At 37.1% G+C, this 25,566-nt stretch overlaps 1 long non-coding RNA gene across 17 annotated transcripts; it reads right to left on the bottom strand.

The window, feature by feature from the left end:
- Nucleotides 1-12,521: 12,521 nt before the first annotated feature.
- LOC110790667 (uncharacterized) lies at nucleotides 12,522-24,678 on the bottom strand. 17 transcript variants are annotated; one of them, XR_008927593.1, is made up of 15 exons: nucleotides 24,529-24,678; nucleotides 24,222-24,408; nucleotides 22,566-23,022; nucleotides 21,951-22,087; nucleotides 21,064-21,192; nucleotides 19,051-19,342; nucleotides 17,982-18,040; nucleotides 17,328-17,498; nucleotides 17,104-17,230; nucleotides 16,859-17,003; nucleotides 16,418-16,506; nucleotides 15,248-15,356; nucleotides 14,201-14,232; nucleotides 13,347-13,505; nucleotides 12,522-12,837 (listed from the first exon to the last, which is right to left on the bottom strand). It is a non-coding gene; the product is annotated as an uncharacterized lncRNA (long non-coding RNA). The 17 variants fall into 17 exon arrangements; XR_002533859.2 differs by having other exon boundaries at nucleotides 19,051-19,166; nucleotides 19,265-19,342; nucleotides 24,222-24,663; XR_008927594.1 differs by having other exon boundaries at nucleotides 19,051-19,155; nucleotides 19,265-19,342; nucleotides 24,222-24,663.
- Between the last annotated feature and the right edge of the window lie 888 nt (nucleotides 24,679-25,566).

Genomic DNA, 25,566 nt, shown 5'->3' with positions numbered 1-25,566 from the left:
GGGCGTGGAAAAGGTGGTGGTGGAGGGCGTAGAGGAGGAGTAAGTGGTGGAGGGCGTAGAGGAGTAAGTGGTGGAGGACATGGAGAAGGTGGTGGTGGAGGGCGTAGAGCAGGAGTAAGTGGTGGAGGGCGTGCACGTGGTGGTCGAAAACCACGCCCTCGAGAAACATGTGAGGTGAAGGAGGTGGAGGGTGTACACTGAGACGAGGCTAAATCATATTGTTAAAACCGACCAAGTCAAACCGGAAATTCTTTAGTCAACGCCTGAAAACACCAAAAGACTCTCTCTCCAAATTAATTTTACTTTAAGGTCTGTTTTCGCAATAAAAAAATTAAAAAGTTGATTCTTGCAAAAAAAAATAGTTTTAAAAGGTTGTTTTTGGCAAATTTACCTTCTTTTTAGGAAAAAAGAAAGAGAAAGAATTAGTGAACCGCTAATCAAGGAGTGATGCGACTAATGCCTAATATATCTATGAGATTAATTTAGGGGTGTTTGGTCTGGGTTTGTTAGGTTATGATACATATGACATTTACATAGATCATGCGGAAACAACCATTAACCCAGGAAACATATTATTTACACATAATCATATAGCATAATTAGATGCATACTCTTTGTTGCGTGCCCTCCCTAGCTGCGCCCGAACCGAACAAGAACAAGTCTTTTAGGACTCCAAGTGTCGTCCCTCCGTAGATAGTCCACAGCACGTCCGGATCCGCCTTAAGATTGACCAACTAGAATCGCCCTTAAGGTACTAGAAAATTTCGGCACTTTTGAGCAAGATGTGTGTTTGATTTTCTCTCAAAAAACTCACTTTTGAATACTTTGAAACTTGTATATAAATTATGACCCCTAGGCCTTTATTTATAGAGTTATGGAAAAGGAATCGTAATCCTAGTAGGATGCGAATTAATTGGAATTAGAATCCTACATGAATTCTATTTAATTAATTTATCCAATTAGGAATAGACATTTAATCATACACTGACTCTTGCTGATTCAGGAATCACGCATGAGCACAAACTCACACACACACGGCAGCCACAAGGACTGCCCATGCGTGCGAGCTGCAGCCCACGCAGCAAGGCCCACGCATCCGTGGCCTTGGCGCGCGCTGGGCTTGTGGCGTGCGTGCTTGCTGGGCGACGGCCTGGCTTCGTGCTGGGCCTTCGTCCGGCAGGCCTCGTCCGATGCTAATTCGTACGATACGCTTCCGATTAAATTTCCATTTCCGGAATCTATTTCCGATACGAACAATATTTAATATTTCCGATTCCGGAATTAACTTCCGTTTCGAACAAATATTTAATATTTCCGTTTCCGGAATTATTTTCCGATTCCGGCAATATTTCCGATTCTGACAATATTTCTGTTTCCGGCAATATTTCCGATTCTGGTAATATTTCCATTTCCAACAATATTTTCCGATACGTACCATGTTTCCGTTTCCGGCAACATCTACGACTTGGATAATATTCATATTTCCGATACGATCCATATTTCCGTTTCCGGCAATATCATCGTTTCCGGAGTATTCATTTCTTGCCTGTGACGATCTTTAGCTCCCACTGAAACCAAGATCCGTCGGTTCCGAATATTCATAGATGGAGTATTTAATGCCATTAAATACTTGATCCGTTTACGTACTATTTGTGTGACCCTACGGGTTCAGTCAAGAGTAAGCTGTGGATTAATATCATTAATTCCACTTGAACTGAAGCGGCCTCTAGCTAGGCATTCAGCTCACTTGATCTCACTGAATTATTAACTTGTTAATTAATACTGAACCGCATTTATTAGACTTAACATAGAATGCATACTTGGACCAAGGGCATTATTTCCTTCAGTCTCCCACTTGTCCTTAGGGACAAGTGTGCATTTCCTAATTCCTTTGTCGCTCGATGCTTGCTCTTGAACATAAGGTAAGAGTTGTCATCCTTATTATGTCCAGAGGTGTTCCTCGGTTTCAGAGTTCAACTGATCAAATAAACAGATAATCATAGCCTATGATTCATCCGAGCACGGCCATGCATTTCACAGTTTCTAGCTCTCCGAGTGGCCTTGTACAACTTTTAAGCATCTCATCCCGATTTATGGGAGGACAATCCCAATCTTGCGATCTTGAGATTAGACTTCGTTTGATAGGTGATTACCTGAGCGTTGCCTTTATAGCCTCCTTTTACGGTGCGACGGTTGGTCAACGTCAAAGCAACCAGTTCTCAAACAAGTAATCTCAAATCACTCAGGTATTGAGGATTTAGTGTCTAATAATTTAATGAAATTTACTTATGACAGACTTTCATCTCTTACAGTAAAGTTTCATAGGTCTTGTCCGATACTAGTCTTCCCAAAGTAAGTATCTATGCAAATGATTATGACATTGCCATGTCCACATAGTTCAAGAAACAGAACTACTAGTCATCTTGCATTCTAATCGTCTAACGTTTTCTATGCGTCCAATTTTATAGAAAACTCCGACTAGGGACCATTTTCAACCTTTGACATTCAAGTTCACTTGATAGACATTTCTTAGTCACAGGACTGGTCCTGACAGTCTATCTTGAATATATCGTCAAGTTGAAGGGACTCATCATTTAATAAACCACAAATTAAATGGAAAAATGAATTCCTTTCATTTATTGTGAATGATTAACCAATAATGTTTTACAAAGATTTAAACTCTAAAACTTTAAAACATTAAACAGAGACATCAAAGCCATTCTCCAATATGCTTGATTCCCATAGCTGCAGTGTGCGAGTTGTGCTTCGCTTGCGGCAGAGGTTTAGTTAATGGATCTGATATGTTGTCATCAGTTCCAATTTTGCTTATCTCGACTTCTTTTCTTTCAACGAACTCTCGTAGAAGGTGAAATCTACGAAGTACATGCTTGACTCTCTGGTGGTGTCTAGGCTCTTTTGCCTGTGCAATAGCTCCGTTATTATCACAATACAGGGCTATTGGTCCTTTAATGGAGGGGACTACACCAAGTTCTCCTATGAACTTCCTTAGCCATATAGCTTCCTTTGCTGCTTCATGTGCAGCAATGTACTCCGCTTCAGTTGTAGAATCCGCAATGGTGCTTTGCTTAGCACTTTTCCAGCTTACTGCTCCTCCGTTGAGGCAGAAGACAAACCCAGACTGTGATCTGAAATCATCTTTGTCGGTTTGGAAACTTGCGTCCGTATAGCCTTTAACAATTAATTCATCATCTCCACCATAGACCAGGAAGTCATCTTTGTGCCTTTTCAGGTACTTCAGAATATTCTTGGCAGCAGTCCAATGCGCCTCTCCTGGGTCTGACTGGTATCTGCTCGTAGCACTGAGTGCGTACGCAACATCCGGGCGTGTACATATCATAGCATACATTATTGAACCAATCAATGATGCATATGGAATCCCATTCATTCGTCTACGCTCATCAAGTGTTTTTGGGCACTGAGTCTTGCTTAGAGTCATTCCATGAGACATGGGTAGGTAGCCTCGCTTGGAGTCCGCCATCTTGAACCTATCAAGCACCTTATTGATATAAGTGCTTTGACTAAGTCCAATCATCTTTTTAGATCTATCTCTGTAAATCTTGATGCCCAATATGTACTGTGCTTCTCCTAGATCCTTCATCGAAAAACATTTCCCAAGCCAAATCTTGACAGAGTTCAACATAGGAATGTCATTTCCGATAAGCAATATGTCGTCGACATATAATACTAGGAAAGCAATTTTGCTCCCACTGACCTTCTTGTATACACAAGATTCGTCCGCGTTCTTGATGAAACCAAAGTCACTGACTGCTTCATCAAAACGTATATTCCAGCTCCTGGATGCCTGCTTCAATCCGTAGATTGACTTCTTTAGCTTGCATACCTTTTTAGCATTCTTTGGATCCTCAAAACCTTCAGGCTGTGTCATAAACACAGTTTCTGTTAAAACGCCGTTTAAGAAAGCAGTTTTGACATCCATCTGCCATATTTCGTAATCGTAATATGCAGCGATTGCTAATATTATTCGAATAGACTTTAGCATTGCAACTGGTGAAAAGGTTTCATCGTAATCCACACCGTGGACTTGCCTGTAACCTTTCGCAACCAATCTAGCTTTGAAAACTTCAAGTTTCCCATCCTTGTCCTTTTTCAGTTTGAAAACCCATTTGCTTCCAATGGCTTGGTAGCCATCTGGCAAATCGACCAAATCCCATACTTGGTTTTCAGACATGGAGTCTAATTCAGATTGCATGGCTTCTTGCCACTGCTTGGAGCTAGGGCTCGTCATAGCTTGCTTGTAAGTCGCAGGTTCATCACTTTCAAGTAATAGAACGTCATAGCTCTCGTTCGTCAAAATACCTAAGTACCTTTCCGGTTGAGATCTATATCTTTGCGATCTACGCGGGGTAACATTTCTAGATTGACCATGATTCTCACCAGATTCTTCTAAAGATCTCTGAGTTTCATCCTGAATGTCATCTTGAGCATTCTCTAGAGTTTGTTGTTCGACTCGAATTTCTTCGAGGTCTACTTTTCTCCCACTTGTCATTTTGGAAATGTGATCTTTCTCCAAAAAGACACCATCTCGAGCAACAAACACTTTGTTCTCAGATGTATTGTAGAAGTAATACCCCTTTGTTTCCTTTGGATAGCCCACAAGGATACATTTGTCAGATTTTGGATGAAGTTTGTCTGAAATTAATCGTTTGACGTATACTTCACATCCCCAAATCTTAAGAAAAGACACATTTGGAGGCTTTCCAAACCATAATTCGTATGGAGTCTTTTCGACAGCTTTAGACGGAGCTCTATTTATAGTGAGTGCAGCTGTATTTAGTGCATGTCCCCAAAATTCTAATGGAAGTTCGGCCTGACCCATCATTGACCTGACCATGTCTAGCAAGGTTCTGTTCCTCCGTTCTGACACACCGTTCCATTGTGGTGTTCCAGGAGGAGTCAATTCTGATAGAATTCCACATTCTTTCAGATGGTCATCAAATTCATAGCTCAGATATTCACCGCCTCTATCAGACCGCAGTGCCTTGATCTTCTTGCCTAATTGATTCTCTACTTCACTCTGAAATTCCTTGAATTTGTCAAAGGATTCAGACTTATGCTTCATTAGGTAGACATAACCATACCTACTGAAGTCATCAGTGAAAGTGATAAAGTAGCTGAAACCACCTCTAGCATTTGTACTCATTGGTCCACATACATCTGTATGGATTAAACCCAATAGTTCATTTGCTCTTTCTCCAACTTTAGAGAAAGGTTGCTTTGTCATTTTGCCAAGTAAACATGATTCGCATTTACCATAATCCTCTAAGTCAAATGGTTCTAGAATTCCTTCCCTTTGAAGTCTTTCTAAGCGTTTCAAGTTTATATGGCCTAATCGACAATGCCACAGATAGGTGAGATCTGAATCATCCTTTTTGGCCTTTTTGGTATTTATGTTATATACTTGTTTGTCGTGATCTAATAAATAAAGTCCATTGACTAATCTAGCAGATCCATAAAACATCTCTTTAAAATAAAACGAACAACTATTGTCTTTTATTATAAAGGAAAATCCCTTAGCATCTAAGCAAGAAACTGAAATGATGTTTTTAGTAAGACTTGGAACATGGAAACATTCTTCCAGTTCCAAAACTAGCCCGGAGGGCAACGACAAATAGTAAGTTCCTACGGCTAATGCAGCAATCCGTGCTCCATTTCCCACTCGTAGGTCGACTTCTCCCTTGCTTAACTTTCTACTTCTTCTTAGTCCCTGTGGATTGGAACATAAGTGTGAGCCACAACCTGTATCTAATACCCAAGAAGTTGAATTAGCAAGTATACAGTCTATAACGAAAATACCTGAAGATGGAACGACTGTTCCGTTCTTCTGATCTTCCTTTAGCTTCAAGCAATCTCTCTTCCAATGCCCCTTCTTCTTGCAGTAGAAGCATTCGGATTCAGAAGTGGGTTGACTGACCTTCCTCTTTGCAGATTTGGCGCCAGTATGCTTAGTTGGGCTGGCCTTGTTGCCACCTTTCTTAGCATTCCTCTTCTTTCCAGATTTCTTGAACTTGCCCCCACGCACCATAAGCACATCCTGCTTATCACTTTTGAGCGTCTTTTCAGCGGTCTTCAGCATACCGTGAAGCTCAGTGAGCGTTTTGTCCAGACTATTCATACTGTAGTTCAGTTTGAACTGATCATACCCGCTATGAAGAGAATGGAGGATGGTGTCTATAGCCATTTCCTGAGAAAATTGCTGATCTAGCCGACTCATATTCTCAATGAGTCCAATCATTTTGAGAACATGTGGACTTACGGGCTCGCCTCTCTTAAGCTTGGTCTCAAGAATTTGCCTATGAGTCTCGAATCTTTCGACTCGAGCCAGATCTTGGAACATGTTCTTCAACTCACTGATGATTGTGAAAGCATCTGAGTTGATGAACGTTTTCTGCAGATCCGCACTCATGGTGGCGAGCATTAGACATTTCACATCCTTGTTGGCATCAATCCAACGATTGAGGGCTGCCTGAGTGATCCCGTCGCCTGGAGCTTCGGGCATCGCCTCATCTAGGACATACTCCTTTTCTTCCTGCATAAGAACTATTTGCAAGTTCCTTTGCCAGTCAAGGAAGTTTTTCCCGTTCAACTTCTCCTTTTCGAGAATTGATCGAATGTTGAATGAATTGTTGTTTGCCATATTAAAAACTACAATTGAAAAGAATAAACAAATAAATAACCATTCACAGTTTCTCTTAATAAACTTAAATTCTAGCATTCATGCATAATTCAATGTTTATTAAGCATTTTATTCAAGTTATGTGTTCCGGCAGGTGTGAATAAAATGATTCCAAGATCCTAAAATCATTGAAGAACTAAGCACAGTTTGTCGACTTAATCCTAGAACATCTTAGGTAAGCAAAAGCCTTTTGCTAATAGTCTAGAAACTATTCTTGGTTGATAGGTACGTCTAAGAACTTATTAGGTAAACCTATCGAATTTGCCACGACATAAAAGGACTCCTTACTTATATCGTTGAGTTTCACCAAAACTAACATGTACTCACAATTATTTGTGTACCTTGCCCCTTTAGGACCAATAAGTAACACCTCGCTGAGCGAAAACTATTACTAGATTGATGTAAAGGATATCCAAGCAAGTGTATATTTTGGCATGGCACCTTTTAACTCAATTTTTAAGTTTGGAACTTAAGGCTCTTACTATGTTGGTTAGATTTTAAGTGAACTAAAATCCTTAATCATGCAACATAATCAAGCTTTTGATCTCATGCATTTTAAGACATATTTAAAGCAATAAATAACTTAAAACATGCATAAGATATTTGTGATCTAGTATGGCCCGACTTCATCTTGAAGCTTTGACTTCAAAGTCCGTCTTGAAAATCTCCGTGGGAGGCACCATTTTCTTCAAATAGGATAAGTTATAACTAATTACAACTATTTGATGGTACGCAGACCATATTTGAATTGAAAAATAACTTTGGTGCTTTAGACCAATTACATTCAAATTAATGGTACGCAGACCATATTTTCTATCCTATTTGGGCCATACTAGTCACTTCATAACCTGCAAAACAGTACATATACAATATATACCATTCACCCATTCATTATCATGAATGGCCCACATAGCTGGTTAGTTAAAACACATTATGCATCACGTAAACATTTGCAGCAATTAATCAAGGTCACCAATAATCTACCAATTATTCAGTCCTTATTAATTCTAATCGAGTTGTTTTAACCTTAAGGATTTGTAGACCTAATCAAGAGTTTATGACTAAAAGCACTCCCACTCAAACCAATAAATTCATATGCTTTACTAATTTTAAACATAAAATTGTATTTCTAGTCTAACCGGAAACATACAAATTTAATTAAAATTTAAAGCTCATATAAATTTATAATTGAATCCAAAAATTTAATTTTAATTTCAGTCACATTTAAATTAATTTATGATTTTAATTTTAGTAAAATAATTAGAATAAATGCCATTTATTATAATTATAATATTCAAAATTAAAATCCAAGAAATTAATTCAAATTATTAATTTTAAAATCAATTAAAATTACGTGAACTGAAATTTTCAAATTAAACATTCAAAAACGATCTAATCGAAACGCAAACATCCTACGCGTTGCACGCCCATGGGCTGTACGCACACAGCCATTGCTGGCCATGTGCGCGCAGCCCATGCGCTCGTTGCATAGCTGCTGCTGTCCCATACGCAAGCCTCCGCACAGCGCCCACCGCACGCGAGCTATCGCTCGCAGCGCGCGCGCGTTACCGCGCTCGCTGGTGCGCGAGATCGCTCGCTGGTGCGCGCGAGCCATCGCTCGCTGGGGCGCTGCATCGCTCGCTGGTGCGCGCGAGCCATCGCTCGCTGGCGCGCGAGATCGCTCGCTGCGCGCGCGCGAGCCATCGCTCGCTGGTGCGCGACATCGCTCGCTGGGCGGGCGACGTCGCGCGCTGTGCGCGCGAGTGATGCTGTGCGCAGCGCTCGTGGCACGCGAGCTTGCGCTCGCTGCGCACGAGGTTGCGCGCTGTTGTGCGAGGCAGCGCGCGCTGTGGCGCAGCTCGCTTGCTGCCCACACGCGACTGCCTTGGCTCGCCCCTCGCCCATGCCCATCCGTTCATTGCTCGTGGCACACGACACAAGGCAGGGCTGCTGCCTTGCGCTCGTGCACTACGCCCTTGCTCATTGCATTCGTGCCGCACGGGCGACGAGCTCCCTTGCTCGTCGTCGCATGCCCGCATTATACAACACCCCTTAAGGGTAACACGAAGCGTCCATTGCTTCGTGCGTGCAAGTTATTTGAACGAATCGCATAAAAATTTAAAATTTATATTTAAAATTAATGACAAATTAATAAATAATATTAATTTCATAATTTTAGGGCGAAAAAAATCGAAAATTTATTATCCAATTGATTTCCGATTGATATGGATTCAAGTCTAGGTCATAAAAATTTAAAATTTATCGTAAATTTACAATTTTTATGGTGGTTTTTAATCATAGGTTTCTAATTAAATTACAATTAATTATGAAAATCAAATTAATTCTAAATTATTCTAATTTTCAACAAATTAATCATAATTACAAATTAGATTGCATAATTAACAAGACTAGGCATTCAAACTTGTTAAACATATGCAGTAGGTCAATCAAAAATTCAAGATTTATCAACAAGAATCGCAAATATTTAATTTAACATCTTAAATTTACGAAATTTTGCATCCGAAAAACTAAAACCTTCGAAAAGTCATAGTTAGGCTTCGAATTTGAGAATTCTGGGTTCGGCAGAAAAATACTATTTTTGTCAAAATTTTAGAATGCCTTTTACATGCGGAATTGACACAAAAATCACTCAATTCGGATGAGTAATGAAGAAACTGCCGAAAAACTGCGTACATATAATTAAATAAACGCAATTTGCAATTAATTAACAATTACGAAAATTAATCACCCCTTTTAATTCTTGCAAATTTGTAATATTTAACCATGTTCATGCAATTTAGATTATGAAAATAATAAGGGGCTCGTGATACCACTGTTAGGTTATGATACATATGACATTTACATAGATCATGCGGAAACAACCATTAACCCAGGAAACATATTATTTACACATAATCATATAGCATAATTAGATGCATACTCTTTGTTGCGTGCCCTCCCTAGCTGCGCCCGAACCGAACAAGAACAAGTCTTTTAGGACTCCAAGTGTCGTCCCTCCGTAGATAGTCCACAGCACGTCCGGATCCGCCTTAAGATTGACCAACTAGAATCGCCCTTAAGGTACTAGAAAATTTCGGCACTTTTGAGCAAGATGTGTGTTTGATTTTCTCTCAAAAAACTCACTTTTGAATACTTTGAAACTTGTATATAAATTATGACCCCTAGGCCTTTATTTATAGAGTTATGGAAAAGGAATCGTAATCCTAGTAGGATGCGAATTAATTGGAATTAGAATCCTACATGAATTCTATTTAATTAATTTATCCAATTAGGAATAGACATTTAATCATACACTGACTCTTGCTGATTCAGGAATCACGCATGAGCACAAACTCACACACACACGGCAGCCACAAGGACTGCCCATGCGTGCGAGCTGCAGCCCACGCAGCAAGGCCCACGCATCCGTGGCCTTGGCGCGCGCTGGGCTTGTGGCGTGCGTGCTTGCTGGGCGACGGCCTGGCTTCGTGCTGGGCCTTCGTCCGGCAGGCCTCGTCCGATGCTAATTCGTACGATACGCTTCCGATTAAATTTCCATTTCCGGAATCTATTTCCGATACGAACAATATTTAATATTTCCGATTCCGGAATTAACTTCCGTTTCGAACAAATATTTAATATTTCCGTTTCCGGAATTATTTTCCGATTCCGGCAATATTTCCGATTCTGACAATATTTCTGTTTCCGGCAATATTTCCGATTCTGGTAATATTTCCATTTCCAACAATATTTTCCGATACGTACCATGTTTCCGTTTCCGGCAACATCTACGACTTGGATAATATTCATATTTCCGATACGATCCATATTTCCGTTTCCGGCAATATCATCGTTTCCGGAGTATTCATTTCTTGCCTGTGACGATCTTTAGCTCCCACTGAAACCAAGATCCGTCGGTTCCGAATATTCATAGATGGAGTATTTAATGCCATTAAATACTTGATCCGTTTACGTACTATTTGTGTGACCCTACGGGTTCAGTCAAGAGTAAGCTGTGGATTAATATCATTAATTCCACTTGAACTGAAGCGGCCTCTAGCTAGGCATTCAGCTCACTTGATCTCACTGAATTATTAACTTGTTAATTAATACTGAACCGCATTTATTAGACTTAACATAGAATGCATACTTGGACCAAGGGCATTATTTCCTTCAGGGTTTAGGGTTTATTTTGTTTGACTTATTTTTTTGACTTATTTCAGATATAGTAAGTTTAGCTAAGTTTAAATAAATTTAGTTAAGTGGGTGTGATCATACCAACACTAATACACCGGACCTCATTAGAACTCCGCAGTTAAGCGTGCTTGGGCGAGAGTAGTACTAGGATGGGTGACATCTGGTTGAACTTGGTAGGGAGGACCCGTGTTCGATCACCAGCAACAATAATTGGGAGGGGACTGTAACCTACTCACCCGGAACTCGCTCCGAATCCGGATTAGCACTAAAGGTGAACCGGGTGCTAACACAAAAAAAAAAAAAAAGTTATGTTTAAATAAGTTTAGTTAAATTAAGATTAATTCGTATGAGAAAGTAGGATATAGTATATATAAAAAAGAATAAAATATGCGGGGAATGAAAATATAGTACATGAGGAGGTTTTCAATGCATGAGAAATATTTTATGTTCAAATAAGGAAATAAGACTATAATTATGGGACGCCTGATTTTGAATACAAAACTATAATTTTTGGACATATAAGAGTATAAGTTTAGAAAAAATAAGTTATTTTCAGACATTTTCATACACAAATAAGTATATTTCAGACAAAATAAGTTTTTTTCTAGATAAAATAAGTTCAAATAAGTTAAATTCATATACGGATTAAGTTCAGTTAAATTCAGATAATATAAATTAATACAAAATAAGTCGAGTAGAACATAATCTTGTTTTGTCAAACTTTAAGCATGTTTATCTACATAAAAAGATGAAACTACGTTAAAAAGGGTAAGTGAAAATGTAGCTTTTTATTTCCCGAAGTCCAAATCAGCTTCCTGTCCCCCTAGAAACAGAAGCTCCAATTTGGAGTTTTTCATTTTTACGATGAACATTAATCTAAAATTAGTGACGAACATCTTTAATCCGTTATTTGTTGTTTGCTAGAGTATTTTAATGATGAATATCTATTATTACTATATACTAAAATAGACACTAGGAATGACATGTGTCACTTCCTGGCGCGATTTTTTCCCGTCAAACCTATTTCCCTTTTTGTTTCCTCCTTAACATTCTTTTAAGGAAAAAAAAAATATAAACGCAATAAATCTGATACTTCGACTAAATTTGCATCTCTTTTCCACAAATAAATCAAAATATATGCATATATCTATTATCTCTAATTAACTTCATATTTCTTTTACTCTTTTAATAAAAGAATTATGCTAATTAACTTCATATTTCTTTTACTCTTTTAATAAAAGAATTACACGGTTGCTAAACGCAATTTGATTTTACTTGACGCAACTCTTTTAACTTTTATTTTTTTCATTCTAAAAAAACATGACCCTCATTTTTACTATTTTCTCTCAACCTTTTATGATATTATTTTGGTTCAAATACATTTGATTTTTTATTAGTGTCACGTGTATCTAATGAAATTAGAATACATATTTTGATTGCAACAGGCGATATTTTTGACTTGGAAAACCTTGAAATTGAGATAATTTTTCGTTTTTTCCTACTTTTTTTTAGCCTTTTCATGCAATTAATATGAAACAAATACTTCTATTTTGTACAAACTAGTTGTTGGCCGGCGCGCTAACGCGCGCCGTCCCCCAAGTTAGCAAAATAAAAAATTGTAAAATTATTATTGTCATAATATAGTAATTACAATTTGAAAGTTTTTCCAGATTATTAATATATTATTATATTAATTACAATAATGATTTATGGTATATTTTCCGGAGCGGGAGCATACAGCACATTGGCACATTGACAATGAAAAAATTCCGCGTTCTTCTTCACAAAACGACACAGTTTTGAAATTTATAAGGCACTAAAGGGAATGTCATCATACTCAAAATAAGTATAGGAAACAATGAATTATTCTCTTCCGAAGCTGCCATCTCTACTTGTTAAGAGGAAACTTGTATGAAACCTTATCCCTGCAAAAACATTTACAAAAATAAATCTGTCAGTATCATTTAGAAGCACCAGCAAGGATTCACAAAGAATACAACACCAAAAGACCGATTAAAAGTAACAAGCATGACTACTGCCTCAATAGCTAATCTTGCAAACCAAAATTCAAACACAATGCCACTGCTGATTCTAGATCCGCCACTGGCCGCAATGAAGCTACTATACGAGCCTCACTAAGAAACAATGGCCAACATATAACTTGGATGAGTAATTGAATACATCTAAAGTTATGGGAGCCCACCTCCCATCTTCAACTCTATGTAGTGAGTAGTGTTTTTTAACCAGGACACTAATCTGTATTTGATCAAGGGAACAACCGATAATGATTCTAGTATCAATCAACATTCATTGCCAGTAACAAGGGTTTATCAAAAATAGCTAAAACAAAAGCTTATCACAATCAACTAAAACAAGAGTTTATCACGAACAACTAAAACAAGAGTTTATCATAATCATAATCAGCTAACATTACCATATATAGTCTTTCCTCATATCATCTCAAATTCGTTTCGTTTCCACTGCTAGTCTGCAGATTGGATTGGAGCATATGTGATTTCATAAGTCCCTTTGTGCTGGAGGGCATCTTTGTATGCTGTAATCTGAACTCCGAACAAGCAACTGCCTTATTAGTCTGTACAAAAATATTAATAGTTTAACACAATTAGGTTATATGAGATGAGAGGCGATGCGACACAGGGAATAAGGTTATTTACTTTAACAACACGGGAATATAGATTTTCATATCAATGGGAATTTATAAATCCTAAGAGTCTCCTTTACCCACTACACTCTATAAAACATGACCTAAACAAACTACACAGAAAAAGGTATGTGGAAAGTATTGTAGGATCGCGATAAAAAGAATGTCTTTTATACTATTCTGAAAACTAAAACGAATGTCATTTTACAGTATATACTGAAAAATGATAAATAGTGAATCTATATTTGTGTTTTAACCATAAAAAAAAATGATAACAAAGCCTAAGCAATTTAAACAGTATTGTTGTCAATTTAGCCATGAGATACACTCGAATTATCTGCAAGGTCTATTATATGTTTTGGTTAAAAAATGCATTTTTGTAACATAATCTGATAATCACGACCCTAATTAGTAGTCAGTACAATCACGCATTTTTTGAGAAGTTTATTTATATCTCAGCATTTTTCGACCAGTTATTCAATCAACACTGCTCCAGGCCACACAAGTTGGCCTGCCAATTCAAAATCAGCTGCCCAAAACATACCATTTTCAGTATTACTTTTCCATTGTAAGGCATTATAGAGTGCTCCAATATTCAAGCAACTAAAACAAAACAATAAGCTTACAATGTGTTTGGCATCCTTAATTGAAATACTTCCTGCCAAGACAAAAAAATCTGGCTAAATTAATTTATTACCAAGTGTACAAAACAAAGAATCTACAATAATAGGATGATTATCAAAAAATGTACAAAAAGGAAAGGTACTGAACATTTGAATTCCAAAACAACCAGATTCTATAGCACAACGAACTAACAACAAAGACAAAAGCCAATCAAGGGCTTCAAAAGACATTAATTGCTTTGAGCTACTGGAGAATAATTACATCAAACCCCGAATATGGTGAGAAGGTCAATAAAAGAAAATTTAGACAAAAAAATGGCAGTGTGAGTACAAAAGATAACGCTAGCTAACAATAAAAAATCTAATATAAATGTAAATCCAACCGAAAAAAGCTTACCTACGAAACCAAAATGAACACCAAGGTACAGAGATTGGCGAATTCAAGTGGGGTTATTGCATTAAATTTGTGATACATACATCATACATCATAAACTCAATTCTCTAAAAAACGAAACCAAGCCGAGTACAAATGTAGGAAAACACTTGGTTGAATTCCTCTATAAAATGCAGCTCACTCTTCTTCTTTCAATAATATAAAGCCATTCATAATTCAACATGCATGCAATTGGGTATTTATGGTATCAATTGGGTAAAAAACAGTCTCCAAAACAAAAACCATAGGCAATTTTCCATTATACCGTTCAACTTGTTTAAAAGCAACATACCAGAACGAAGATCATTAGATATGAAAACCTAAACCATCTAAATTACTCAAAATTTTAAAATGAACCACACATGATTCAAAGAGTCAAAATAGATGCAAAGTTGGCATAAGATGATACTATGTGATAGATGACATGGCCTTCTGTGACCAGCTTTCAAAATTTTATAAGCAATGATCCCAAATCGTTCAAAGCTCAAGTAATTAACTTAATTGCACACAACCTTGTAAACATGTAATTCAGGTTCTTTAAAACAGTTCCTAATAAGCACACAAGTTTTCTCCCTAATTGATTCAATAAGATTTAAGCTAGAATATTTAGAGAATACCTATTAGTGTCTGAAGATTAAGGCAAAGGGCTTTTCGTCTCCCATACTGACAGACGCAAAAGACACTTTAACGGCAGCCATAGATTCTGCACTTTTGACACTGACATATCTGCAAAATGTGTATATCAATTTTAGTCGAGTTCACACAGATGATAATTGGTATGATTATGAAATATGACAGAATACTATCTCATTAAATGTCAGAAATATGAGAAGTATGTCACATGAAAAGTATGAACAAGGCAAAAATGTCTCCCCTACACCAGAAGTAACGCAATTAAGCCACGCATCTATCTTAGATCATGCGCTGCAGTAGTAGCAAAACAACACCAATATCAAAAGTGAAGTGAAAGCAGTAAGATCCTTGAAGATGTTGTCATGATTGGACTACTCCTTGTAAACACCTTTCTGGCACCAATTCATAGGTAGATCTAGATTTAGTCTAGGCTCGACTCCAAAACAAAAATCATCCTCCTTTTCCTCTGTAAAAATATCATTAGTAGAAAATAAATTTTGTAACTTTCTTATTGTCATCTAGCAAAGATATACGAACAAAGTAGTATACCCACACAAAAATTGAATGTCAATGCAGACATATCAGATGTGTCTACACTTTGTTTTTTTTCTTTATTTTTCTGATAAATTGTACACGGAAATAAGGAACCAACTACTACAAACTCTAGCAAGAATGAAGAAGCAACAAGAAGAATACCTAATTTGAACTCTTGAAACCGATTTTTAATGGTTAATGCAAATTTCAATCACAAATTCTCCAAACTCCAAACTAACAATTTGTAATTCTAGTCCAAACCAAAACCGTGCAAGTACGCAAAAGTATTCACGAATCACAAATTCACAATGACTCAGTTTTAATGGTTCATCAAATTCCAGGTCAACACTTTATGTAGTATTATTGGAACCTTATAATACTAAAACTCTAAAAACTAATCTATCTAATATATAACCAAAGCAGGCCTATTTCGTATTATTTCGACGAATTTAAAAAGATATATACGATTTACTTTAGAATCAAGTAATTCATTTGCCATGTCAGTAAATATAACGAATAAATAGTGGACCTACTTAATGAAAACAGTGGTCCTAGTCTTGTTAGCTAGCCAGGTTAAGAAATATGAAAAGGCAGAGAAAAGCAGGAAAGAAATCAGTTACCAGCAAATGCAATCTCCGGAAGATCGGGTGGGGGAAACGATGAAGAAACTTTTCCGGCAGCAAAAAAACTCCAACTTATTCCTGAATACCTGAAATAAGAAAGTCAGGACAATGGAACAGAGGAAGAACAAACATATGATAAGGTGATAGCTAATGGAACCATTATGGAAATTTCATTTGCTTCAAAGTTCATATGTAACAAAAAAATGTCAAGCGCGAGGCTTAGGAAAGCTCATTGTCTATCAATATATGGCAAAGAAAAATTATCATATTCCTAAACTTGCTCCAATGCTATAGCTAATAGGCAAAAATAGTGACTACAAACATCAGTATATAAAAGATAAAAACAAGAGCCTTAACTATGATTCTAGAACATAAACCACACATTTACCACAAGATGCTAAGACGAAAAAGAAGTTTACAGTATGTGATCGAACATACACTATCTTCAGTTCTTTCTCTCTCAGTGCTCGTGGAAAAGGGTATGTTATCCAATGGCATCAAGAGTTCAGTATTATAGTCAGCCTTTCGCAACTCAATATCGCTCTACGGACGAATAACTGGAGAGATTGACAAAACATTGAACCTACAAGCAAAAGAATTATTATGACAAACTTACAATCAAACATAAAACCCCAAAAATCCATGGGAAAAAAAAAGCAAGCAAGAGAAACAAAGGGGTTTACATTATCTTCCACAGATGTAAATATTGAAGGACACAGTTGCATTGCACTAAACTGTGCATTCATTGACAACTCCACTTTCTCAACATCTTCTTTCTCCTCCTCTTCTTCTTCCGCTGATTGGTTATCTCTGAAATTCAGTCATAATACATAAATTCAGATAAAATAAAGAGCATAAACAATCATAGACAAACATAATTAGCCATAATAACAACAATTTCACAAACCATTAAGCATATTCCCATCGATCATCAAGCCGCTTATTCTTCTAATTCTCAGACTGATGTCATAGTTGCTGCAGCCCATTTCTCAACAATGCACCAACTTGAGCAGAAACCCTCGCAATTGGATCTGCCATATTCTTCTAATTCTCAGACTGATGTCATAGTTGCTGCAGCCTGCAAGTCGAGTTGAACAATTGCATGATAAACATAACTCGAGAAAAGTTACTGAAATTGAAAGAATCACCATATAATTCTCAATTCTAAGTACAAAACAAAATGTGTAAAACAGAATTCTTAGCATCACAAACTTTTAGCAAATGTGAGAATCTCGTCATTCAGGCTGGTCACAAACCCTAAGACCCACTTGACAATAACATGTGTCGCGATAAAACAAACAGCACTTGGTAAACACTTTAACAGGGAAATATGAGGAAAATAAAGCTATTGAAATACATGTGAATCTACAAAGTTAGTAAAAAATTAATATAAAAGACAAACCCGAAAACCAGTTTTCCCGGAGTCTTACTATTTAAATCTACCTCCCTCCTTCTAAATGATCATGATCATTTGAATTTTAAAAGGCTAAATGATATGAGATCATCTTGTGAGTAATTTTACTAAAATCGAGAATTCATATGAAAAAAACAACATCCAGACCTCGTCCTCGATCTTCAGCACTTTCTGGTCCCTGAAATGCCGCAAACTCCCTCTAATTCCTGAAAATTGAACTCATCTCATCAAAAAATCAAAATACTCACATCATAACCAAATTCGATACAAGAAAAGTTGAATTTCAGGAGAAACTGAAAAAAAACCTTCAAGGGTAAAAGTACTGAAAGTCCGAGAGAAAACACGGAAGCGGAAGGGAATGAGCCTGCATAAGGCAGCCATGGCAGAGGAGGAGAGAGAATTTGCTGAAAATTCAGGATCGCATTGATGTTGATGAAGATGAACTCGGAGGAATTAGGGTTTTTCGATGAACAAGTCTTGTTGTGTGTGACGGAGTTGGATGGAGAAGGAAGAGTTGCGTCTTGGTGTTCCGACAGGAAAAAAATCTGCCGTCGAAGAAACGATTCAGCTCGAACGCAGCACCGCCACCACCTGGTTGAGTTTGTGACGAACGGCACATGAATGGTGGTGGGAAGATCGAAATTTGGTGGCTCGTTGTGGAGTTTGATTTGAGGAGAGGGGGCGGAGGTGAGAGGAGAGAGGATCTTAGGTTAGAAATCGAAAACGATCCAGGAGGTGGATCAGAAGAAAGAAAGGAAAGGGGAAAAGGGATAGCAAAATTTTGGAAATATGTAAGGACCAAGAATCGAACCATGGTTGATTGAGCAAGGCTGATAGAGCTTTCAAAGGGAAGGAAAATAAAACTTTCCTTATGAATAGTGAATTTCACCTAAATGTGACTCAATACACTATTGTTAAGCATAGTGTTTTGAGTTCACGCATTTTAAAGGTTTGGAATATCAAGCAGAATAGTTCAGGAGAAAAAAAAAGTAATAATAAAAGAATAATGGAATATATATGTGTAGTCTGGAAGTTCAAATTCCCTCAAAAGACTCCGGTACTGGAAGAGCAGACCATTAAAATTCTTTAAAATAAGTTTATCAACAACATAAAATAGAATAGACCTAAATCGGTATGAGGAGGGCTAAAGAAGAGCATTTGGCTAAACACATTACAAAATAAAAAAGAGAATGAAAGAGGAAAAGAAGTAACTGACCAACATAGTGTTTACTACTTTGATAGACATGGAGCCGCAATGACCGCAACTTACATGACCCCTAGCTATCTATTTTGATAAACATGGAGCCGCAAGGCCTGCAACCTACATGACACCTTTTTAATGGGAAAAGACATTATTTGTTAAAATAATCATTATCATGCATCATATACTAATATGCATACAATTTTTTTCAAATAATAAAGACCCAAACCAGCATTCGCCCGACGTTATGTTAATATTGTTTGCCTTTATAATTCCAGATGCCTATTTGTTTACGTCCCTCAGCTCCCTTTAGAAAGATAAATATGGAATACAATTAGCACATGAGTGACACTACTATTAGTTAGCAAAAGAGTTGGGATCTTGCAATAGGAATATAGGTAGTATTTAATGGAGGCACACATTTACTCATGAAAATAACTAAAACCTGAACGGGATACCTAAAGATTTACGTACGCGCACACCTATTGGAAAATATTTACCCACTCTTTTCAGCTTATTTAACTATCAACTGTCACGAGACAGAACATTGTGAGGTTTCTCTAACTCGGATATCAAGAATTGGATGTGGGATCCCTACTTTTATTCCCTGCTACTTCCAGCCAAAAAGAGCAGTAAATAATGGCAAAGCTTATTGACAACTTCTCATATCCAAAATCAAATAGTGAAAATTAAACAGCATTGTTCTTCTAGTAAATCTTGGGACAACCTTTTTATCGTTATTTACCATGTACGGCTATACATTGTATTTTCGTATTAATCCACCTTCACAATCAAATCAAGTACAAACTGACTTTGAGGGGGGTAGGGTTGGGGGCAATCACAGTCTAACAGCAAAGAAGCAGATGGTTTAAAAGAGATACTGCTTTAGTGTACCAATTTGTCATCTACATTATCTTCTTCCTTGATTTCACCACTAGAAGAAATAACACTCATTAAGGTTAAGTATCTCAGATTGTATCGTGAAAGAATAATGATCTAGATTTAAGATGAGGGTATTACTTGGTAATATACCAGCTAGACTTCTATTAAACCACACCAGAGAGACTATTGACAATATGAACACGTGCAGCAAGAAAAAAATGGACTTGTTATGATAAATGAACATATCAAAGATTGTAAAATTTTGCTCAAACTAGCAGATGCATCCATATCATAAATCAAATCTACTGATATTTGTAAGCAAAAGCACCATCCGCACTGCCAATATAGTATCCCCGTTTCCGAATTCAATATGTATCGCTTGTCTAGCATGAATTGCAGACAATTAGTTCCCTAATCAGTAGTATTTGAACAATAACCAAGAGACATGAAAGAGAGAGTAGCGATATGTAGTAGCCAAGTTTCCTTCTTAATCGTTATTGGCTCTATGTCTAAGATAAAACCATCATAAACATATCCTCTATGAAAGTTCTAAAAACATAAGACGTAGAGGAGCAATAGCCCACGTACATTGACAAGTTCCTACCACATAATATCTCTAGTATCCACTAAATTACCCATTTTTAATCAGCACTTGCCTACACTTCAAGTTTCAGTATACAAAAACATGCGATGGAAAAATACATGACCTGAATGTTTAGCAAAAAAATATTATGTTACGCCCTTACCCAGTGCATTTAAAGTCTTTCGAGTCTTATTGGGATTTGGGAGTAGTAACAGGAAAAAAATGACAACAAATTAAAGGAAGAATTTCAATCAACTTCGCTAAGACTAATATATACCGTAAACAAATATCTGGCTTTCAACCCTCCCTGTTGAAAACCTAATACAATGATTCGTTAGGTTGAACCTCTCTTTCGATTTTATAGTTAGTGTTTGCCGCGCTTTGCCCCTAGGTTAATTGAGATTTTACGTATTTGTACACAATGAATGGAAACCATCTCCCAAAAACATAATTCTTTTGCAATTACCGATATTTGAATATCGTATCTCAGCACTTCGAATCAGACAAAAGAACACCCATAAATTGTGCAGAAAGCATTAACATTAACATTATTTTAAGAATACCTTTGTTGTCCATCTTAGTTTAATCACCATTTTTGCCACATCAATGCAAAGCAACAACGAAGCAAACTCTCTCCGTGGTGGAGCATTACATTTTCCTAGTGTGTTCGACTCCAGTTTGAAAACTACCTCCTGTAGTTATAAAGGAAGCTCCCTAAGTTAAAATTTCAAAATTATATTTCATTTAAGAAACTTAGAAGCAATAAAAATTCAATATAACATTGCTAATAGAAACTTTTGAAAGGAACTTTCAGTATCAATATTTGACAGGAAACATCAGCTCGTTAGAAATTGAAGATAAAGATAATAAAAATTCACGCTCCTCGTATGAACCAACTAAGTAGATTTGTGCTATGTTGGGAATCTACCATTAAACATAAATTGAATTAAAAATTCGAGTACTGAATCGTATAACATTGCTGACTGGAAAGGGGGGGATCAGAAGGGAATCTAGATTTCACCAAACTAACTCGCAGTAAGAAAAATATTTTGAAATTGAAATTGAAGACTTGAGAGAAGGCAGTGGACGTTTGAGCTAAGAGATGCAGATCAAAGAGGAAAAAGAAAGAATGATACAAAGAACTCAGAGGGAAACTGGAGCCAGACTTCACCAGACATGGGTTGTCGGCGATTTCTGTCAAAATAGTATAACAGAGACCACCATTTTGCATACTCTCAAATTAGGGTTTTTGTGATTAGGGATTTTAATTTAGGGTTCAAATTGAAGCCAATCATGCAATTGACTAAGGTATGTTTGCTTAAATTTGAATCTTAAAGCCTCTATTCTTTTGATTGAAGAATATTTGATTAAAACCACATCAACATACTGCATTGATAGCATCAGAATATCAGATTACCAAATTACAGAAACAAAAGAAACTGCAAAATACCTCTCTATACAAGTTGTAAAGATCCAGACACTTGGAGTTGAGAATGGCACCAGGAACTCTGCTAGCCCATCTTGAGGGATGACATGAATGTGTCCACGATGCATAAGAAATAACATTACATCCTTTAAGAACTCGTCCTGAAAATGAAAGTAATTAGCCTAATATGACCCGAGAATTAGAGCAAATAGTGAGGCAGGAACGAAATGGAACAAACAAGTGATCGAATATACAACATATTGCTGAAAAACATTCAACCCTTGAGAAAATTAACAACATCCTTTGAAGTTTGAACTGTCAAATATTGTAAGTTATCGAATTTCGAAGTGGAATTACTTTGCAGTCCAAAAAGGCAAGCAAGTGGGATTCAAGTGACGCCCAGCTACGAAAAAGTAATATGGTATTCACAGTAATTCTTTCGTCTGGATGTATTGCATCTTCTTACTTCTAAGGATTTAACAGCCAAAAAATGCAATATAGACCTCCTGGTGGATATAATCTAAGTTGACACATTGACAATTGCTAATATCAAACCATATGTCCCTAAAATTTAAGATACCGCGGAGAAAAGAAAATCCAGGTGAAATTGTTGTGATTTTGAGAAAACGAGAATGTTACCTTTGAGTTATAGGTGATCTGCCACATCCATGCTTATTCATAGGTATTGGATTTAAGGAAATCTTAGCCTGGAAAGTGATAGAAGACCTTATATTTGGTGCAGGATTTGATGAAGACACTATGCTTGGTTGGTGGAAGCACTGGCAAGCTGAGCTTCAGTTGGCCTGTAGTTATCTACTTGCACGATCCCCGCAAAAGGCATATTTTTCGAATATTAGTTTGAGGTATGGACCTCATTGCTGCTACTTTTAGCTTCTTCCGGATGGGAAAAACTGGACTATAAGTCCCATTAAATCATCATTACGTGGATGCATATCTTTCTCCTGTCTTGTGCAGGAAAAAGAAGACGACCAACATCATCTCTCTCAAATGAAGCAACGGTCTGTCCTTGAATGCTTGTAATTCCAAGGGATACCAAACTGCGGTAAGATGAATCCGGCGCCAGCTGCCACAGTACCTATGACCATACAAGAATAGAACAAAAAATGAAATCAGGGTATCATTAGTAAAACAGAACAAACACTATGCAACTGTTTTTTGTATTTATAGAATGACATTTATTTATTTAAAATTGAACCCGGCATTTAAATGACCATTCACCCCAAATTGAAACCGAGCATTTAAATGACCATTCAACTCAAATTGAAACACATCATCTACCAGAACAGAACGAACTAGGTATTTGTTTCATATACATTATACAATGCAACACGAATCTATCAACAGGCCCTAAATTGAAAGACTTTGTTATACCAAATTGAGTGAAGAATCATATGAAACAAATCATATTTGAGAGGTTTAGGATGCCACTAAGATATGATATGGTTAATGTATGATTAAATGCCTATTGGATATGCAACTAAAATATAATAATAAATCTGTTTTTGCTACTGATTGTTTATTATATCATAGGCAGTTAATTGATTCAAAGACGGTCCATTTCATTATATCTTCAAGTTTTTGTTTTCTCCAGTCATGACAGTTTGCTTGAGTTCTCATTATTAATGAAAATAACTGCCCATAGAGAGAAGCCGTCTTAACTCAAGATTGCTAATCAAATATTTCGTTAGTTATGGGGATTAATTCCTTTAATTTTCCGTTTCGTAACTGCTCTTCACATTCTCATTCAAACTACAAGCTACTGCAAAGTGTTTTTTAATTTTTTATGTAGGTTCATCAATACCAAAATACTGTAGATCAATTCATCGTATTCCATCATCTATTAGCTCCAACAAATCAGTCTCCCCTCCCCTCTTTCGTGCCCTTCTAGCATATTCCTATCATCTACAAAACAATCGGTACTGCAAAACAAGTGCCACCCTTTAGTTCATCAAGTCCTCTACCTCGCCCGACAAACATCATACAATCTAACCAAATAGAAATCTCATAAAACCAAATTCATCCAAGTCATCCATCCCCGCATTTTGCCTCATACTTGAAATTTAGTGAAATTCCATAGTCCTCCCCTCACTCATAATTCATGATCTTAACATAGCCATTATAAATTTATAATTGTACTATTACGGAGTATAAATAAAATTCATAGGAAACTATATTACCGATATCAAATTGACTAAAATTTAGCAATCATCAAACAATAATAATAATTAAATAATTAAACACCCAAAACCCAGAAATCAGAAACGAAAAACCCACCAAATTGCAGTAACAAACTTACAAAACCCCAATTAATCGATCTGCAATGTAGTCCGTAGAGAGCTCCACCCCTGGTCGAGACCGATGACCCTCCACGGCTCCACAACGACGAGCAAGTGAGCAACCAGTGCGGAAGGCGGCAGCGCTGGGATACTCGGCGACGACTCGACAGGGCAACCGAAGAAATCTGCTAAAACAATTGAATATTGTAACAATTAATTCAGATCGGAAGAGCTTACCAATCGAAGGCGGAGAATCTTAGCGATATTTGAATTAAAACCTAAAGTCTCAATCTAATAGATCCAACCTCCCTTCATTTGTGAATTGTGTAGTCGGAAATTTTCTATAGGAGATGGCGGATGAGATTATACCAAGAAGAGAAGCAAGAGGAAAGAGAAGAGGGAAGCTCGAGCAAGAAAAAGGAGGAGGAAGAAAGACTTAGGGCAGGGATAAACGTAAAAAGAGGGTCAAGGTTGTGAACGACGTGTCCACATCTGAGAAAGAGGGCAAAACGATAAATTGTAAGAAATTGAAGGGTATTTCAGGTACTTCACTATTGGATGAATAGTGAAATACAACTTCTTGCTTTTAAAGGTTGTAAGATTGAACATAACATAATTAACTATTTCTTACAGATTGAACATAATATAATTAACTATTTCATACAGATTGAACATAACGGAACTATGTATTCCTTGCAAAATGAACAAAATGATGATACTAGTTCTTTCAATTGTCGGTAGTGAAAGAGCCGTCAACTGGTCAAGTAGTGTGTGAGGGGGTCGAAAAAGCACGAGGCTAATGCGTGACCTCGTCCCTCGTGGGCGTGACGTTGTCAGATCAAGTGTAATTGGATTTCATGTGAGTTTACACCCAATCGACTAGTAATATAGGAGGCGCCATTCAGTTTTTAACGATAATGAGAAAAACTGACAAAACCCGGTTATCGTGACATAAAGGGAGTACAATTATGTTCGACCACAACGGCCATAGGTTCCCTTGTGATCCCTGGTGTGGGGATCGCTCAATGTACACCCGCAGGGCAGAGATTGAGAGTTCGGGGGACTGTAGCTACCGAGAGGAGTGCTCATCGATAATACTCCAGAGGCAGGTTATCCTTACTAGCTCAGCATAAATAATTGAAGGGACATGCGTTAAACTATTAAACTATTCTGAATTGATATTAGCAATATGCAACACATAACACTAAATCGATCGTGATTATCTTATTTAGATTGATTTAAGGTACCTAGCATGATAATTCAATTGTCCGAGGTATTATCTTATTAGGCATGATAGATCAATCAAATTAATAGTTTGACAATTTTATAAAAGGGTGATGAAA

Source organism: Spinacia oleracea, chromosome 2, assembly GCF_020520425.1.
Source record: "Spinacia oleracea cultivar Varoflay chromosome 2, BTI_SOV_V1, whole genome shotgun sequence".
NCBI classification, from domain to species: domain Eukaryota; kingdom Viridiplantae; phylum Streptophyta; class Magnoliopsida; order Caryophyllales; family Amaranthaceae; genus Spinacia; species Spinacia oleracea.
Note: the sequence above shows the minus strand (reverse complement) of the source record. Positions and strands in the feature narration are given on the sequence as shown.